Source organism: Mytilus californianus, unplaced genomic scaffold (assembly GCF_021869535.1).
Source record: "Mytilus californianus isolate M0D057914Y unplaced genomic scaffold, xbMytCali1.0.p SCAF_4, whole genome shotgun sequence".
Lineage (NCBI taxonomy): Eukaryota > Metazoa > Mollusca > Bivalvia > Mytilida > Mytilidae > Mytilus > Mytilus californianus.
Genome location: NW_026262690.1, coordinates 17288486 through 17299001, shown reverse-complemented (window position 1 = coordinate 17299001; position 10516 = coordinate 17288486).

Genomic DNA, 10516 nt, shown 5'->3' with positions numbered 1-10516 from the left:
TACAGGAAATAGGGCTATGCATTATTTTAATATTTTGGATAATTATTTTTCCAATGTTGTAACCGAATATTATTGACATAGAAGGATTAATAACAGTATTAGTCAAAATATGCAGGTAAAGGGGAGGGTTGGCGCCTTCAAACTAGTTTAACCCCGCCAAATTATGTATGCCTGTCCCAAGTCAGGAGCCTCTAATTCAGTGGTTGTTGTTTTTTGCTATATATCATATTTGTTTTTCGTTCATTATTTTGAACATAAATCAGGCCGTTGGTTTTTTCTCATTTGAATTGTTTTACATTTGTCATTTCGGGGTCCTTTTATAGAAAAAAATTGAAAACAACACGTTTAATAATTTCATGCGTCCGAAACGCTTTTCTGGATTTACCTTCATCAGGAACGCTCAAAGCCAAACATTTGAAATCGGAGGGATGTATAAGTACCGAAACAGTTGAAGAACTATATGACAAAAATACCTAAAATAAATAGCCTAATCCATCTAAGGTCAACTTTGTCTGAGGGAGTTATAGCTGACTATGCGATATGGGTTTTGCTCATTGTTGAAAGTCGTACAGTGACCTTTAGTTGTTTATTTCTATGTCATTTGGTCTCTTGTGGAGAGTTGTCTCATTGGCAATCATACCACATCTTCTTATTTTTATATGACTACTGGATCTAGATAAGTGTTTAAATGTCAAATCTATGTAAAAGTTGAATTCCATTGCAACATTCTTCACATACGAATAGACATAATCTAAGCTATTTCCATGTGATTATTCATAATTAAGAATACAATGAAATCGGTATACAATCTGTATGCTTATTTGTTAAACTAGTTAACTATTATTAGCTTTCTCTCATTCTGCACAGGTTCTTATGAACTCAAATTGTAAAAACAAAAGAAACATGAACTAAAATAGGTCACATATTCATGTAATTATGAATATTAACAACTGTCATTTCCATTCAATAAGAGTGCTTACGATGCAATTCTGACAGAGATTCTTTTAAATTCAATGGGCATGACATTTATGTTTTATTTGTACATGTAATATTTGTATTCTCTTTAAACTTATACTCAGCAAAATCATAAAATATTTACATCAGAATCACATAAATAATGTCTGCATCAAGATAATTGTCAAACAAATTATTAAAAGTATCATTCAATCTCAGATACTTACCATAACATAGTCATGACTATTTGAGGTAAGTTATTTATCAATATATTTTGACCTCGAGCATCACTGAAGAGACATTATTTGTCGAAATGCGCATCTGGTGCATCAAAATTGGAACCATTTATGTTATTATCAAAAAGTCAAGAGTTAATAATATTAAATCTTCTTTTTATGCAAAACATAATTAATGTTAGTCGAGAAAAGAAAGCCTCTTCGCAAAATGAACCCCAACCTTTTATGTCAAAAGCTAAAAATTAACGCCTTTTTCAATTAGACAAAAATATCAGAATTTAATCAAAGGGCTGTTGGGGCATGCAAAGTATGCTATTCTAATTACAAAAAAACTTGTAGTGTCTTTGGATGATTTTGTTCTATTCTTTTTAGCCTGTGCACAGACAGCAAACAATAATTTTACCTTTTTATTCTAGTTAACGTTAAACACGCTCAATGCTCAAGGGGAAGAATTAATCAGAACTCACAGCCACCATTTTCTACATAAGGAAATGCCTGTACCAAGTCAGGAATATGACATTTGTTTTCCATTCGTTTGATGTGTTTGAGCTTTTGATTTTGCCATTTGATAAGGGACTTTCCATTTTGAATTTTCTTTGGAGTTCGGTATTTTTGTCATATTACTAAATAGGGCCATTGCTTAGTTAAACAGCTGTGCATTTGGAAACACACTTAATTTGTGTACATTTAGTTCAAATGGAAGTTATTCTTCCATTCCCAACCACAGGAAAACGATCGATACGTTGATTGGTTGTTGATTGCATTGGGTCCAGAGGGATACACATTTGAAGCAAGCTTAACTCACGGACAAACACCTTTGTTAGGTGGAAAAAATGACCCAGCATCCAGTAACATATAATTTTGGAATATTTATTTTGACACTATAAAAAGGTATCCAACTAAGATGCCAGTTCCACCTTAAATAACACTGTGTGCGGCCGCTACAAAAGGAGACAGAACGTGGACATGGTCGCCTTTAAACAATATTTTAGGTATGTGCGACCTATTTATTTGTATTAAGGTTTTGATATTTCTAGAAATTTGAAACTATTTGATACAGAAATTTAACATGTATGTGGGTATGATTACATTTTACTTTTTTAATCATTATAAACACGAAGACAGTCCCAGATGGCCATAAGCCCGATTTGGCAAAAATGTTTGTAACTTTCCAAAGCTTTCTTATTTTAAAATGTTTTTAATAAGTCTTAAGTAGACAAAAAACGTGTTTAGCGTACTAAATAATGAGCCTGGTAATTTTAAAGAGTTTTTAAGCAACTGCAAGCTAAACTTTCTATGATACGGTGTACTATTGTTTATTGATTTTCACCTCAGGTATTTGATTTCAATAATAAAAAAATAAATATAAAGATAAGAAGATGTGGTACAGATGGGTGCAATCCTAACCTGTACAGCTAGTTAACTTGATGATCAGACTTTATGACTGGTGAACGTTAACTTGGGACAGGATCTATGATTCCTCCGACCGGTCCTTGGACAGAATTCATGTTAAATTAAAAAGAAGTAGACTTGGTCCCACGACTGTTTTTTATGACCGCCCGATAAGTTAACTTTATGACAGGTTTATGACCGGGCTTTTATACCAAGGTGTTCTTTAAGTTTATTTCTTTTTCTAGAAATAGGCGTATTATGTTCTCTTTCATGTATTTCTAAATTATTTTCAAGATGTGATATTCGAATATTCACAACATTCATACATTAATTCAAATAAGAATCAAAAGATTTTTAAACATATTTTTCCCGTTTACACCAAGTTTTACAATACGATGTTTCCAATCTATTTTAGATGGAGGACGATATTTTGATCCTTTTTTCAAAAAAGTTTTTAACCTCTCGGTCTTGAACGGTATTGAGGTCCCCCGTAATAACATGGCCATAGGGATAATATGTAAAGTTCGACGATTCACAGTCTATTGAAGAGTTTATTTTTTTTATCGTTTTGTGTACTGGTTTGATTTTAGATAAAAATAAGGATATTTGGTATGGTTGCCAATGAGACAACTATCATCAGAGAACTCAACAATATAGGTCACTTTACGGCCTTCAACAATGAGCAAAGCTCATATGATATAGTAAACTATGCACAATTGAAGCGTTTGAAAGGTTGATTGTTGATTGTCAATGTGAATGCTTAATAAAATTGAGAATGGAAATGGGGAATGTGTCAAAGAGACAACAACCCGACCATAGAGCAGACAACAGCCGAAGGCCACCAATGGGTCTTCAATGCAGCGAGAAACTCCCGCACCCGGAGGCGTCCTTCAGCTGGCCCCTAAACAAATATGTATACTAGTTCAGTGATAATGGACGTCATACTAAACTCCAAGTTATACACAAGAAACTAAAATAAAAAATGATACAAGACTAACAAAGGCCAGAGGCTCCTGACTTGGGACAGGCGCAAAAATGCGGCGGGGTTAAACATGTTTTTTGAGATCTCAACCCTCCCCCATACCTCTACCCATGTAGAAAAAACAAACGTACAACAGTACGCACAGTAAAACTCAGTTTAAGAGAAGTCCGAGTCCGATGTCAGAATAGGAAACAAAAGAAAATAAACAAAATGACAATAATACATAAATAACAACAGACTACTAGCAGTTACTGACATGCCAGCTCCAGACGTCAATTAAACTGATTAAAAGATTATGTCTTCATCATAGGAATATCAGGCACAATCCCTCCTGTTAGGGGTTTAGTATTATACCGTCATAAAATATATGAGAAGAACATAACCCGTGTCATGCATGTAAGTAAAGAGTGCTGTCGTAAACGTAATTGTGTATTTTGCTTTATTGTTGTTATTTGTTGAGGTTTTTGATAAGCTGGGTGTCAATAAATTGGTAAATATGCTCTCATATTTTTGTCCGCGTCATTAATTAAAAAGAAAGCAACGTCGCATTTATCGACCTAAGAAAATTACAACTTAAATTTTTTCCAACCGGTTTCACAACTTTTGTGATATCCATGAATAGAAACGTCCAAGATAAACCATACTTGATAAATCCGCCAAGTAGCGAGGACGATTACGTTAGTTGTATAAGTTACTAAATACTTTCCCATCCCCAACCCCATATATAATTTATAATGCTTAAAGTAAACAAGGGCTATCATTAAGCTTAAACTGTTTTCCTTGTTTCTCAACGCAATTGTGGCTGAAGGGAGTAGATTGCAAGTACTTGTCACGACTGATGGCTTAATTAACGACAGGCATCAGTTTGAAGCCAAGAAAGATTGCAATTATGAGTAAAGATTCTTAATATTATTCTATGCCATATTCCATCAAAAGCTTTACTGTTTGCTTTAATAACCACATAATTGGAACCTATGAGAGGTTTCTCATTTGGAGACAGTGTTTCGTCAGATGTAAAGCTGGATTACATATTTAATAGTTGTTTGTGATTATTTAGGCTTTCTGTTTTTGTCTATAGAAATGGCCTTGTCAATATTTCTTTAGTGATTTGATATTGTGCTGACCTGACGGGAGGACAATATTTGACCCTGTTGGTATGTAAAAGTTGTTAATGAATGGACAGGGGAAAACAATTTTTTCGTTTGATCGTTTTGTTTTAATTTGCACCATATTGTGTGCAATTTCATTGTCCTTTGGATAGGAGAAAAACTATGAATGAGGAAGAGATCAATACCTGGTTCTGGGGCCTGTTAATCTAAGCGGTCTGAGGACTCGAATATGTCATATGATCATCTTGGGACATATCTTTGTCCTAAGTGTGTTAATCAAACATTGCAAAATTTTTTTAAAATGTCATAGGAATTGTCTAGGACACTACATTAGATGTCATACGATGGTCATATACATTTTATGAAGGTTTATTTGTAAACCTATACGACCCCTGTTTATGTAAGGAAAGGGGCAAATATTTTGGTAGAAATAGACAGCTTAGAGACTATGATACACTGGATGATTTGGATGACATTGACATTATACGCAAGTATAGAATATCACGTACGTAATAAAATAGATGAAATACGCCGTATTTATATGAAAGATGCATGAGATTTACCTTTCAACTTTGTAAACTATGAAACCGTGACACTTCGGATTCAACTCAGACATAAAATTGAGAATGGAAATGGGAAATGTGTCAAAGAGACAACAACCCGACTATAGAGCAGACAACAGCCGAAGGCCACCAATGGGTCATCAATGCAGCGAGAAACTCCCGCATATAATGTTTTTTTACAGATTATATTGAGATGTCACTATTTAATAAATAATTTGTTCAATTCTTGTATAAACATAGTTTTTCTTTTTTGTTTTGTTTCATCAAGTCTAAATGAACAATTATTATAAAAATATTATTTATTATCTTTATAATAATAATAATTCTTTTTATAACCTTATAATAATTCTTATTGCTTAAAAAGGATGCCTTTTTGTTTTGGTTTGCTCACACATTGTTGTCAATATAATGGAATTCTATGCGACTGGCATACAAGTGAGAGGTTTAGCTAGCTATAAAACCAGGTTTAATCCATCATTTTCTACATAAGGAAATGCCTGTATCAAGTCAGGAATATGACAGTTGTTTTTCATTCGTTGGATGTGTTTGAGCTTTTGATTTTGCAGTTTGATAAGGGACTTTCTGTTTTGAATTTCCTTTGGGTTGGGTATTTTCATTATTTTACTTTTTATATATTTTTCAATTTAGATTCACGCCAACACTTATGACAATGGTAATGAATTCTGAGCTTAGATAGCTTCGATGTTCATGCCACGAAATGTCGTGAGTCGGTCATAATATTTTCCTAATTTATTTTTAAGATATGTCGTAGGACAGATCCTTTTCTACCGCTTCCATAAAGAGATCACTGGTGTCAATGAAAGTGCAAGAAATAAATACCTGTTCGTGGTGTCAATTAATGAGCAAGATAGTAATATCTGCTCGTAGTATAATTATTATAATTTCTGTTTTGAATTTTCCTCGGAGTTCAGTATTTTTGTGATTTTACTTTTTTTGTGCTTTTTTGTTAAATATTTGTTTGTTTTGAGATTGTGACACAGTGATGACTGCTATACCCATATTGTGACAAGCTTACCTATTATGTCTGTTTTGTTCACGCATCGTTGTAAATATAACGGAATTTGATGCGACTGTCATACAAGTGAGAGGTTTAGCGCTATCAAACCAGGTTCAATCCACCATTTTCATCATTTGAAAATGCCTGTACCAAGTCAGGAATATGACAGTTGTTGTCCATTCGTTTGATGTGTTTTATCATTTGATTTTGCCATTTGATTAGGGACTTTCCGTTTTGAATTTTCCTCGGAGTTCAGTATTTTTGTGATTTTACTTTTTAATAATCGTAAAAAAAAAGACGGGCAAATTTTTCGTCCCACTTACATGTAGTCATCAGTTATTTGCATGTAGTACATATTTACTTTCCTATTGTTGAAATGATCTTGCAAACTATAGGTTAATTTTACATGCAATTTATACTGCATTTCCTATAGAGACATTACTTATTTGTAATAATGAGTGATTACATATTTAACAAAAAAAATAAATGATTTAAACACATCAGTCTAATTCCAGTGTTTCCAATCGACGGTGAATGACAGCATGTCACAAACAATTTATCACTGAATATTGTCAGTTATATTGAACACAACAGAGTTCAATGTAATACCCGTACTATAAAAATAAAACAATTGTGATTGAGCGAAAGAAATTAATATTATCACAAATATATTCATAACCAGTAGAGGCATTTTCGAGATGAGTTGTTTTTGCAATTTGTGTGTATTCTTATTTGAATTGCAAATCGAGAATAAACAGTACATTATTGTCTTAGGTTTTCAGTGTAGAAAATATAAAGTGTTTATTCAATAAACCCCATTTGGTCTTGAGTTGATACGTTCTTATGCGCTTCACCTATAAAGTTTTAAACATTACTCAACTTCTTCAAATATTTCAACAACAAACTGCTACAGCACAATTGTACAAAGGATAACAAATGGTTCCAATAGGCAACTAGGGAAATTTGTTGTTTTGTCAGAGTGTTTCACCAAAAAATGGCTATATATTTCCTTTTGAAGCGTCTGATTTTCCTCTGAACATATGTACAATTACTTGTTTGCACATCTATCATTATCTGTATGAAGTTGTATTCTTAAATTTCGATGTTCATTTTCTAGTTCCGCAAACGATACTGATTTGGTGCTACATTTTGTTATCATCTAGTGTTGACGTCACTTTTAAGAACTTATACTTTAATTTGATATTATGTAATATGTAAATGGAACGATTTTTAGTTGTCCAATTAAACTTGATGAGTGTTTACATTTACATTGCATATTACATTTTTCAAATGACTGTCTAAAAATGGTCAGATTTAAAGGAGAAGCTTCATAGTCCCGAATGTAATCATTCATAACTAGAACGCTAACTGATTGCTGTATTCTTTATACTTTAAAATGCTGTATTCGTTATACTTTAAAGATTAATAGAGGGTTTTTATAAAAAAAATAAAACTCATCATAGTTACCAGGCTTTAAAGTTTGTAAGACAGGCACGTGTTTTGTCTACAAAAGACGCACCAATGACACTCGAATCAACAAGTTAAAAAAGGCCAAATAAAATACGAAGTTGAAGAGCATTGAGGACCCAAAATTCCGAAAGGTTTTGCAAAATACAGCTAAGGTAATATATTCCTTGGGTACTTACAATCCTTAGTATTTCGAAAAATTCTAAGTTTTGAAATCAGTTGGTCTTCATCAAAATCTAAAATGATAGGCAAAGAAAATATACATATAAGCTCTTGAGATCTCAACTATAAGAGACAACTTCGCATTTGTAAAATATTAGCCGGAGATGTAACAAATATATTTAAAGGATAACAAGAATTCTACAAAACAGCCACTGGAGAATACTATTACACAGAACATAATTTCCGACTGGAACTTGCGATTGTAATTATTGTACCTTCTAAGATAACGCACTGCATACTATAGTGTACAGTTCCATTAAATGTAAGTGAAGTTAAAAACACATATTAAAGAAATATCTGACGAAATAATAATTAAAACATGTTTCAGATAATGAATATCGTTCTTCAGTGTAAGTTTCGGAATCTTTAAATAAGTATATGTAGACGAAATGTACGTCTGACGTTCAAAATTAAAAGCTGATGAGTCTTGCTGGTCAAATATTTGGAGAAAAACTATGGTAATTTACACTGAAATTGTCTATTTGATCCAATGAAATACCAATTCCCTTTCCAAAATTATTCCTGCAAGGTTTTCTATTTCAACAACAAAACTATATTCACGATTATATATCAATGATTGTAATGCCTGTAGCCGGAAAACACGAAACCTTGTACTTTTCATAGGTATTGCTACGGCTCAATGATTGAATATTTAATGTGAATAAGACTTCAAAGTCATCCTTATAGCAAAATTAGATTAGAAAAAAGAATAATTAACCTGAAATCAGCGGGCAGCATATCAAATAATGATTCGGGTGATAATTCATCAAAGCAAAACTTTATTCTACACTTATTGATTCAAGTGTGTTTTTATCATTCAAAAAAGATATTATTCCAAAGGTAATTTATTTTCCAAATTACTTTAAAAAGCTCTGATCCACCGTTTTGTTGTCATTAGTAAAGCAACAAAATGAAGCCAGAACTTATCTTTTGTTATAAAATTTTTTTTTAAAGGCCTCCGACAGAATATGCAAAACCAACACATAAAGACAATTTCTTGGTTTCTGTTTTAATGCAAGATTAACAGTATTTTCATTAAATAGTACATGTACCATTTTTACTACTAACACCATATGAGAATTTTGACAATTAATATCGTTTCTATAACAGAAGCGTTCAAAAAGAGATATAAACAAAAAGGATCAAAATTATTGCCAAACCCGGTAAAGGTCGCAGAGCTTTGCATTCGGAAAATATGTTCCTTGATTTCACAAGATTTTCTATGTTTAACAACGAATCTCCACGGGTGTCTTTAAATTGCAAAATATATATTCAAATTATACTTTTTATTTAACAACATAATGATTTTATTCATCAAATATTGCTTGTTACATAAATATTCAAGATTCCAAGCTTCTCTTGACGTACCCTGTTACAATCCACTGACTACCCAGGGAATAATCAGTTGGTTAGATTAATTTGCATACATTTTGTTGATAACACTAGAATAACAATACTAGAAAAATTATTTATTGATTATGTTTCTTTTAATTGTTAGTAACATTGGACTTATTATCTTATGTCCATTAATATTGGTGTCTACTCTCTTAGTATATTCATTTACAAATATTCTGTAGACGTCTATGTTTTTTGTTTTCTACTCAGATACATAGTATGACTTATATATTGAAAAACTAAGTATAATAATTAAAAGAATTATTGAGTAATACTTGTTGTCTGTGATTTTGTATCCAAATATTGGATGTTGTAGTTAGATATTGTAGTTTTATTAAAAAATCTATATTACTCCTTTTTAAGAGGTCGTATATTTGTTGCCAAAATCTTGTCAAATAAGAACAATTAAAAAAATAATGAGCGTAGTCTTCTTCTATGTTACAAAAATTACACATATCATTATTAGTTATTTTCCATTGTAATAAAAGCTTTTTTGTTGGTACAATTTATGTAGTAATTTCCATATGAATATTTTAATTTTTTTTCAGTTAAAATATTTAAAAATAAAGTTATACAGTGAATTCATATTTGGAGCTTTTTGCATTGGTAGAATTTTCAGACACCTGTTTATCCCTACTGACGATTCTTTGTTATTGCTCACTAGCGAATCATATAACATTTTATCTGAAAAACATGTAGTCCAATTCATTCATATTCAAATTATACTTAATACAAGATTAGAATGCACCTTGTCGTAAATTAGTACCCTGGAGCAGATGTTTCAAGTTATAATAATCAATTATAGTATGTAATATAGATGTCTTGTCAAACTAATCTAAATATGGATACATATAAAATATATTGATCTATACACCAATAAAGCTATACTATCTAAACATAGCCAAAGCTTACAGTGCGGTAATTACAAATCGCTTTTTCAACATACATTCTTTTTGATTAAAAGATAATTTATTTGAGACTGGGAAGGTTTATGAAAAAAATAACCGACAACTGAAAGATATATTTTAAATATAATAAATGATACGTTTCCAAATTTGACGTTAAATATATGTTACTCACATGAACACATGCATTTAAGATATCTTGTAGCAAACTACATCTATGGTATATGTAAGTCTGCTGCTCATATTTAGATGATTAATGTACAGATTGTTTTC